Source organism: Myxine glutinosa, chromosome 5, assembly GCF_964187855.1.
Source record: "Myxine glutinosa chromosome 5, kmMyxGlut1.1, whole genome shotgun sequence".
Lineage (NCBI taxonomy): Eukaryota > Metazoa > Chordata > Myxini > Myxiniformes > Myxinidae > Myxine > Myxine glutinosa.
This window is the reverse complement of record NC_136265.1, coordinates 62211503-62222594: the sequence shown is the minus strand read 5'-3', so window position 1 is coordinate 62222594 and position 11092 is coordinate 62211503.

Here is an 11092-nt window from a genome sequence, read left to right as displayed (position 1 = left end):
TATTTTGCCATCTTAGCAATTGCTTTCTTACTGCCACTCGACCGGTCAAGCCTGCAGCTCGAGTCTTCTCTTCACAGTTGAAACTGAGACTTGCTTACTTCGACCAGTGTTAAGCTGTGCTTGAAGCTGTTGTCCTGTGAGCCGCCTATCACGCAAGCTGTTGACTCTCAGAAACTTGTCTTCTGATTCTGTTGTGGCTTTGGGTCTGCCAGACCTCTTCCTGTCAGAGTTTCCTCCAGTTTCCAAGTGCCTTTTGATGGCGTAGGAAACTGTACTCACTAACACCTTGGCTTTCTTTGCAATTTCTCCAAAGGAAAGGGTTATAATGGTCTGTCTGTCTTCCTTTGTTAATTGCCTTTTTCTCGCCATTATGACAGCAGTATACTACTTCCTGCATTGCAATATTGTCCAAATAATGCTTCAGAGGGTGTAATAACAGGCTGTTCCAACACTGCTTTTATACAGACAGGGGGTTTGTAATCAAGTAATCAGCAGAGGTTTGGACACCTGTCGGAATTGTTTGCATCAACCTTCAAGGCTTAATTTCCTTACATTGCTGCAGAACAGCTGTAAGTTGTTAACCCATTACTTGTTCCCTGAAGAAGGCCTTTTTTTACAATATAACTGTGCAATTTACATTATTTTCCTGTTTTTGCTAACCGAAACTTTTTTTTAACCTCGAGCAGTTTATTGCTTACCTTTGTACCATTTCAGGTTATTCACTGTGTTACGTGCTCCTCCCCAACCCCCGGTCACGGTGTACCTCCGAGCCCCGAGAGGAGTCACGGCAGAAAAATGTGTTATTCTGTATGTCAAAGATCAATGGTGAAGCCACACCAATTGTTACAAACAAACAAGTATTGTATTAAGATCACACAAGAATAACAGTACAACAACAATAGTAATCAATTGTACAACCAATATATATTTCCTATGATGGTTCCATCAGGTTCGTACAATGTAACTCACTGTGCTCCAAGTGAGCGAAAAGAAGAAGATTCCCAATATCTCTAATCCCGGCTTCAAGCCAAAGTCGATCCGCTCCAGCGATCGTCAGAACAATATCCAATCGAGACCAGAATCCCGTTGGGTTGGCAGTTACAGTCCTGTTGCCAAAGCTGCGCAAAGGCACCCTCAAGGCGACTGGGAAATCACACCTTCGGGTATGGACGTTTCACGGCTCCAAATCGGTGACACACAGATTTTCCTTCAAAAGCCACGTTACACACACACACACACCAGATCAACGTCTGAATGCAGTGAAAATGGTCGAAGCGAGATGAAACCTTGAGCGAAGCGCAAGTCCTGCACGAGGTAAAAATGGCCGACGGCCCGTTCTCGTGGCGTAACGGCACTCCAACGATTCTCTTCAGAATCGACCGCAAAACTTGACACGCAGGTTGATCTGTCACAGCGATAACAACTCTGTCGCAGGAATCCCTTTCCTGGGAAACCCAAAGTTCACTCGTGACTTTCGTTCGCCAATCGTTCACTCCAGACCTCTAAGCAACTAGGCTTCTTCCCCGACTCACTCGCTCCGCCTTATTTTCCTCCTCTTCCTCTTCGTCATCGTCCAGTTCCGGTTTCATTTAAAACATTGACTTTTTTACCTTTTGAAAACAGTAACCTCTATCTCCCTTAAACGACAACAATAATAGTACATGGAATCAAAAATATTGACAGTGGATGAAAACCACAACAACGGAAGTGACGAATCCGTAACAACTGGACTTGAATTGCTTAAATTTCAATAAAAACTGGAAAAATTGAGATGTTCTAAAACTTTTGACCAGTAGTGTATATATATATATATGTATATATATTGTTACAGACACGACTTTGATGTTAAGGTGGGCCGAGCGGAATGGCCGTCGTGTCCGCACAAATTACCCGATTGTACTCGAACGTTGACGGAGCCGCGCTACGCTGGATCAATAAGGAAAAAGAAGACACACGGCTGGATTATAATGACAGACACCAATGTTTCGATTCTCAATTATATTCGTACCGAAAAAGGTTAGATTACAGGGGCTAGAGGTAAAGCACAGAAAAGATGGGCACTTAGACACAGGCTTATCTTAACCCCGGACAGACGACAGGTAAACGGGACAACGGCTGACTCACACGGGGATTGGTGGCCAGGAAAGGCAGATAGCGATGGCTCAAGGTGCACTCTTGGCTCAAAGCAGGGTACAGTCCGGTCCAAAGATGCGGGGAGGTCACAGCGCTCGGAGGGGACGTTCTTTCTCAGGCGGGTCTTTCTCTCTCAGCGCTCGCAGGTACCTCTTTCTCCAGCTGGGGGCGCATCTCCATTCACTTCCGGTCAGTCGCCACGTATATCCGGCGGGGAGTGACACGCCCTCGGCTCGCTAGCGCCGCCCCAGATGGAATCGGTCCGCCCTTCTGATTGGGTGCGGGGGGTTACCAGGCTCCGCCCTTGAGGAGGAGCTGACAGCCAGCCCCTCCGTGGTAACCCCGTGGAGCGCGTGGTCAATGGCGCTAATCGAGCCGGTGTGAGGACGCATCCTCCCCCGCGCCGCCGCGCCGCCCCCATCCCCTCCGTTGCTGCAGCCATAGTTGGTTGGGGAAGAAGATGGAAGGAGGTATGGAAAAGGTCCTAAACTCACTACTGATGCCATATAATCACATTCTGGTGCAACGAAGAGTCATAATTAATGGAAACGAGGCCTTAACTGACATAGACTAAGAATAACTAGCAAGATGTCCGAAAGTTGTCTACGTGTGGTGCGGTGGACCTGGGCACGACATTTAATGGGGGAATAAGGGGAAGGTCGGCTCTACTGATTGTTGTTTACATGCAATGGGACTAGGGAATGGGGGATTAGGGAAAGTTGGGGAGTATTGGAGAAAATAGGGGAATATTTACAAGCGGATATGGAGGCCAAATTCCATATTCGCAACATTGCACCCTTCTCTACCCTCGGGGCATCCCGACCCGATAAATTTTTACCTACTTTAGTGTGGCACGCAATGTAGTTCCCTCTACTATTAACTCTACCCTGAGTGCGACAGTTTTATAGATATTCACAAATGAGTAAATATGTCCCCCTGCGACGTTGCACCCTTCTCCTCTCAGAAACACACCCACAGGATAACCGAATTGCGGAAAGAATTCTCAAACTACACATACAGCCGGTAGGGAGCATTATTTACAAGACTACGCTGCTATTTACACTACGATCCAGGACCTGTTTTTGGAGGAACACATGCAGATGTTATGCATAGAGAGAGCGCGCTTGCCAGCATCAATACACCAACCCACGAGTGCTCTGTGGCCGACGGCCTTTAATAACGTGCAGAGCACCCTTTCCCGAGCATCAAAAGCACCACCCCACCACCAATCGGTGCAGTCACCATTGTTCATTGGAATAAAAATAAATTCGACAACCCCTAGCCCTGCAGGTGTCTCTTGCTCTTCTTGTGGTGCACTTGGTGTTAACTAAAAGTGGTTCACCTGTATGGCATAGGTGCCACGTTGACCCATAGGTCCCTCCCCGGGTGGTGCTTGGCCGCAAACGAACTGCGGTCCATTGTGGGTGGCCACAAACATTGCGGTCCATATGGTGTATCGATCCCGGCAGCAAACAGCGAAAGTGCAGGCCCACAACTGCGCAGCCAGCACCTCTCTCTCCTCTCTCTCTACCCCAAAGCCAGATCCTCGGAGGTGGGAGACAAAAGAAGCAGACAAGTGAGTAAGGTGGTAAGGGCGCAAAAGTGCACGCAATGTAAGGTGATGCACACTGGGGGCACATGGGAACCAGGTGAGACAGGTACGTTCCTATCGTACGCCCCCCCCCCCCACCAGGTAACCTACATGGCCCCTCCCTTACCCCTTACTGTATCCACAAAACACAACACTACCCATAAACATCTACTTTACAAATCAACAAACATCCCTACTGTCTTCCCCGTTCCTCCCATAAACCAAATTCGTCTTCTCTCCCTCCTAACCAATCAAATTTGCCATTTTCAACTTTCATCATAATTTGCCATCTCCAACTGCACATCAAAATTTGCCATTACCAATTCATCATCAGTCCCTCCTAGGGAGGGAGAGATGGAATCACCCCAATGTCTCATCCACGTCGTGATGCGTCTCACAAATCCACAGCAATCTCATTTCCTGCAACAAAACAAAGAAAACACAGGTGTGGAGTCATCATCATCACCACAGGTAAGTGGCTGCGTATGGTGCGACAGGTTCATCAATCCTAACTATTTCCTAAATGACTTTAACAACTTTACACTACCCGGGGTCTTTCTCCGGCCAAACCATTGGCCCTCTTACACTATGGGTTCTAAAAACCAATTCCCATTGGCCAAACTGTGGTGCTCTTCAATTTTGGGTCTCACTCCCCCGATTCATCTCCCGGTGCCCTCGCACAATTTCTGGGCTGCGGCGTGTACCTAACCCAGTGGGTCTACCCACGTGGACACCTCCACCACTGCAGTTGCCTCCGAGCTTACCTGCTCCTTTCCCTAACCTAACTACCTGGGGAAGGCCCTCTGGCACTCTCCCCACTCGGTGCCCTCTCTGGCACTGGGCTACCCGGGTCCATCCTCCGGATCCTCGGGCCCCATCCACAACTACCGGCTCCCAGAGCCCACCTGCGGCCTCACCTGGCCGACATCCTCACAGTGGTGGAGTGCCCAACCAACTACACACACTAACAGGCTACACGCCCAGCCATTTCCACAACACTAATGCACCCATTCACAACACCATTCTGCAACCGCACCACAGATGCCAATATCCAACCACAATTTACCTATGCCCTCTACCTAACACTTACACTACCCGCCCCGGGTATCCGTGATGGGGGTCCACTCTTCCCCCATTCACACCTTCACACCATGCACACCACTCCGTACCACTTACTCCAACTCTCTCCACACACCTGTATTTGCACACCTGTGCTCTCACACCTGGTGCCACCTGCACCCTTCTCTCCCCAAGCGCATTCGCGCTGATCCACACACTCACTACTCACACACTGCTCCACACACCTGTCCAGTTGCACACCTGTGCAATCACACCTGTTCAATTCTCACACACACGGCATCATCTCAGCTAACTACTCCCTTCTGAAACTTGCGCTTCCCAGTCGTCCCTTTAAACTATTGCGCTCCCACGTCATTATCATCCATACTAATCTACCTGCGTCCCCACTACAGGTATCAGTCACTACCTAACCTTATCGTTACCTAATGTCATCTTCTAGGGCCCTATCAATATAACCTAACCCACCCGGGCTAGTTTTCACTGCCATACACCCCATAAGCTATTGCTCCTTTGCCCCCACATGGGAAGGATGGTGGATTTGCCATCCCACCACATCGGGGGTCTCTCACTACCAATTTTGCACATCAAATTTCAACAAATTAAAAATTTGCCAATCACTGCCCATCATCTGCCAATCACTACTGCCAATCCTTTGCCAATCATCAAATTTTGTTTGTCTCTAATTTTGGGTCCAAAACACTAACTTCATCACCCAGTCTACTCACTAATACCTCTCGGTGCGCCAATTCCCGTTCAAAGCCAGGCTTCGTAAAGCCAAGCCATGAATGCTGGTTGTTCTGTGCCAGCGGTTGGATACGTCCGGCACTCGGTGCAGGGAAGGAGGTTTACCCGGCCCGAGATCCCACGCACCTTCTCGGCACGGAACCATCCAATGTCCCGATCTCGACCTGCCGGAATTCCTCAACAAAAAGTGGTCGCCATGACGACTCTTTCTATCGGGCCGCCCGCTCCGCCTAGTGGAGCACGGACGTTCAAAGCGAGGCCCAGCACGGATCGCGCACGGCGGTCCTTTCGAACCCGCCGTGGCTCGGATCCCCGCTGGTTCTCGCGGCACGCGAAACCCGGCACGCACCGAGGGCCCGCTTCGGCTAAAAGTCGACCTAACCTTTAACCCGGTCACCGTCGATGCTTCACCTGCTTGCTTACACCCCGCAGCCCGTTCCTTGCTCCTTGTACCGTTCCTTACACACCCAGGCACACCCATTCCACTCACAGCCTTGGTCACACACCTGACCACCGAACACTTTGGCACACATCCGTTGGTAGCACACCACACCAACACACCTCTTCGCGCCCCCTCCTCTGTGACAATCACAGGTGTGCCCTCATTCGCACACCCATCCACGTGCCTCACCACCAACTCCAGCGTGCATTCCCACTCACGCTCTACCATTCCAGGTGTGCATCCTTCCATCCCAGGTGTACATCCTCGCTCACCTGTCACAACCAACTCACGCTCCTTGTCACTCTCACTACTCTCACTACTCTCACCTCCACTCGTGACAACGCACTCACCCTTACTCTTGACAGCACACTCTTTCTCCATGCACCTGTCCGTCACACACCTTTCTCGCGTACACTCTCCCGTTACACCCTCTGTAACACTCACCACAGGTGGACACTCTTCCTTACTTCTGACAGCGCACTCTTTCCTCATGCACCTGTCGGTCACACACCTTTCTCGCGCACACTCTCCCGTTACACCCTCTGTAACACTCACCACAGGTGGACACTCTTCCTTACTTCTGACAGCGCACTCTTTCCTCATGCACCTGTCCGTCACACACCTTTCTCGCGCACACTCCTGCGCACACTCTCCCGTCACACCCTCTGTAACACTCACCACAGGTGGACACTCTTCCTTACTTCTGACAGCGCACTCTTTCCTCATGCACCTGTCCGTCACACACCTTTCTCGCGCACACTCTCCCGTCACACCCTCTGTAACACTCACCACACCGCGCTCCCATGTGCTCCCTCGCACACACGCTACGACCGACTCACTCTCGCCAGCACACTCACTCCTTGGTACACACTTTTTCCTCACACACCCCAGAGTCGGACTTTCTTGCACACCTCCATTTTCGCACACCAGACCTGTCGCACACTTCACCAACGGCCTCTCACGAACACCCGGGTCTATCTCGACCCCCAAGCTCCTTAAATCCCCTGGCGCATCATACGCACGACCATATTGGTCACCACTTACACCGGGTCCTCTTCCTCTTCGCTTCTCCTCCATCACCTGCGAATCCCTCATCCGGTTAATGAGCACATCATCACGATCCGAACACAGACTCTGGACCAATTCTTTTACCTCCTCTTTTATCTCTTTCTTATCCTCTCTCCGTCGCTTCTTAATTTCGCTCACCCCTTCTTCCACTTCTTCTAATTTCTGCTTCACCTCCTTCATTCCCCGGTACGTCTCCTCAAGCTCGTCCTCCAAGGCTACCTTGACCGTTTCCATGTGCGTCCTCACCTGCCGGTCCTTCGTCTCCATTACCTCTACCACCTCGTCCAACCTCGTTGTCAGTCCCTCACGTACCATCTGACATTGCCTCTGTGTCGCTATCAAGTCGTTTTTAATTTCTTTTTGTGTCGCCTTTAAACCTCCTAATACCGCAGTGTTCCTTTGAACCTGCTCCACTAACTCCGTCTGTCCCACCGTCAGCTGCTCCACCTCCTGCGTCAGGTCCTCTATGCCCCCTTGTAACTTTACAGTCCCCTTTCTCACCTCCTTTTCCATGTGCTCCTCACAGTGCCTCACCTCCTCGCGCACTCCTCCGACCTCCTCACTCACTCCTCCTCTGATCTCCTCTCCCATCACTTGCATCTCCTGCCCAGATGCCACCCTCATCTGCTCCATTTCCTCCCTGTGAGCATCCAGTTTGGTTTCTACCCCCATTCTGACCCCCTCTATCTGCTGCCCCATTTGGTTAACTTCCCTTTCCGCTTGGTCCCTCATGTCCCTCAATTTGCCTTCCATCCTGTTTTCTAACCCCTCTAACCCATTTTTCACTCCCTCTATCTGATTCTCCTGGGCAGCCATTCTATTTTCTACCCCCTCTAACCCATGTCTCACCTCTTTTATCCCATTGTCTAACCCCTCAAAATTTTTGTCTACCTTCTCACCAGTACCCCTCGCTTCGTCCCTCATTACCCCCATCTGGTTTCCCATTACCCCCAATCGCTCACTCCGAGCATCCATCCGGTTCCCCAATCGCTCCATCCTGTTTTTCATGTCTTCATTATACTGGACCACAAGGGCCGTCATTTGTATACAAAACAAGTTCCAATCCATCGGGGGCGCTGCCACGGTTGCCGGCTCGGTGACCAGCGAGGCGCCATTTTGCGCGTCTGCTACCCTCGCTGCTTCGCTCTCCTCATGTCCCTCAATTTGGTCCTGGACCGACCCTGCTTCACTCTCCCCTACCGGACCCCAGCCGTCTTGATCCGCCATAGCGCGACTTGCAAAATTCGAGTTTCGTAAAACAAATCCAAATTATTTTTTTTTTTTCGTTATAATTTCGGCGAGCGCAGTAACCGCGGGACCGCGCTCCGGATCGATTTTGTCGAGCGCCGTACGCGCTCCGGCTCGATTTTCCCTCCCAAAATTTGGGCCTAACTAATTTAGTCCCGGGTCCGAATCTCACTCCTCGACACCAATTGTTACAGACACGACTTTGATGTTAAGGTGGGCCGAGCGGAATGGCCGTCGTGTCCGCACAAATTACCCGATTGTACTCGAACGTTGACGGAGCCGCGCTATGCTGGATCAATAAGGAAAAAGAAGACACACGGCTGGATTATAATGACAGACACCAATGTTTCGATTCTCAATTATATTCGTACCGAAAAAGGTTAGATTACAGGGGCTAGAGGTAAAGCACAGAAAAGATGGGCACTTAGACACAGGCTTATCTTAACCCCGGACAGACGACAGGTAAACGGGACAACGGCTGACTCACACGGGGATTGGTGGCCAGGAAAGGCAGATAGCGATGGCTCAAGGTGCACTCTTGGCTCAAAGCAGGGTACAGTCCGGTCCAAAGATGCGGGGAGGTCACAGCGCTCGGAGGGGACGTTCTTTCTCAGGCGGGTCTTTCTCTCTCAGCGCTCGCAGGTACCTCTTTCTCCAGCTGGGGGCGCATCTCCATTCACTTCCGGTCAGTCGCCACGTATATCCGGCGGGGAGTGACACGCCCTCGGCTCGCTAGCGCCGCCCCAGATGGAATCGGTCCGCCCTTCTGATTGGGTGCGGGGGGTTACCAGGCTCCGCCCTTGAGGAGGAGCTGACAGCCAGCCCCTCCGTGGTAACCCCGTGGAGCGCGTGGTCAATGGCGCTAATCGAGCCGGTGTGAGGACGCATCCTCCCCCGCGCCGCCGCGCCGCCCCCATCCCCTCCGTTGCTGCAGCCATAGTTGGTTGGGGAAGAAGATGGAAGGAGGTATGGAAAAGGTCCTAAACTCACTACTGATGCCATATAATCACATTCTGGTGCAACGAAGAGTCATAATTAATGGAAACGAGGCCTTAACTGACATAGACTAAGAATAACTAGCAAGATGTCCGAAAGTTGTCTACGTGTGGTGCGGTGGACCTGGGCACGACATTTAATGGGGGAATAAGGAGAAGGTCGGCTCTACTGATTGTTGTTTACATGCAATGGGACTAGGGAATGGGGGATTAGGGAAAGTTGGGGAGTATTGGAGAAAATAGGGGAATATTTACAAGCGGATATGGAGGCCAAATTCCATATTCGCAACAATATATACATGTAATCGGGAGATTAAATAAGACGCGGACGTAGCTTCAGGGCGGTCGATCTTTAATTCTCGACAAGCTGTCGACCAACAAAGATCTTCTTCTTAGTTGTCCCCAAGTTCAGGGGATCGTCCCCAACTTCCACTGAACTTGGGGACGACTAAGAAGAAGACCTTTGTTGGTCGAAAGCCTGTCGAGAATTAAAGATCGAACATCCTGAAGCTACGTCCGCATCTTATTTAATCTCCCGATTATTTATTTAATACAAATGAGATGCCCTGCTCGTACTGTGGAGTTTCTACTATTTCTCACAGTTATATACATATATACAGACTTGGCATTTGATATGGAATATTTTTTTGTGGGGGTGAACTTACTTTTCAAGATGACTTAGAACCAAAAGTTCATTGGAATTATGTGGAAATTATTCTAGATTTTGTTAATGTGACCTTTAAAAGAAACAAAAACCACATTTGACATTTCGAAGCAAATAAATTGATCCTTGAAAGTGATGTAAACTGATATCGAACTCAATTCATGGACAGTACTGTGTTAAACTTCTGTACGTTTTCCAGAAGTATCTCTTTATTTTGCACATTAGCCAAAAAAAAATTCAACGAAAACAAAAGCTAAATGATGACTGGGATTACGGACAGTAAAATTACAGTTCAGTACTTCGTGTAACCCCTACGAGCATTTAGGAGAGCACGTACACGTCGAGGCATGCTGTTCACGAGATTTGCCAAGGTTTGGACAGGAATCGCTTGCCATGCAGTGACAATAGTCTGCTGCAATTCACGCACAGAGGTCGGCTGCTGGTCGAAGTTGTCGATTTGACGCGTTAATTCTGCCCACAAGTTCTCCATCGGATTCTTATCCGGGGACATGGCAGGCCACTCCATATGCTCTACACCACGGTCAGCAAGAAAGTGTTGGATCATGCGAGCATGATGAGGCCGTGCATTGTCATCTTGGAAGACAAAGTTTCCTCGAAAGGCTGCACAAGCAAATGGAAGCAATGTTTCTTCCAGAATGACCCTGTACTTGAACTGGTTCAGGTTTCCATTCAGAACAACCAGGTCAGTTTTGCCCCCTGCATGAAAAGCAGCCCAAACGGTCACCCCACCACCTCCAGCTTGGACTCTTGGCACTATACAATCTTCGTTGTGGGCTTCATGCACTTGTCTGCGCACTCGGATGCGGCCATCTTGACGATAGACCAGAAATCTAGACTCGTCACTGAAGGTCACGTGATTCCAGTGTCCTGGCTGCCATTGACGGTGCTCTCTAGCCCACTGCAATCGGCGCTGGCTGTGTTGTCTGGTCAGGCGTGGCTTTCTCAGGGGACGCCTGGCACGATAGCCTGCTTGAACCAGTCGTTGGTTGACTAGCCTTCTGGTTACAGGCACATTTGTCAGTTGCTGCCACTCAGCCCGAAGCCGATTAGCTGACTTGGTACGGCCATTGCAGACTAACCGGTGCAGCTGGCGATCATCTCTCCTT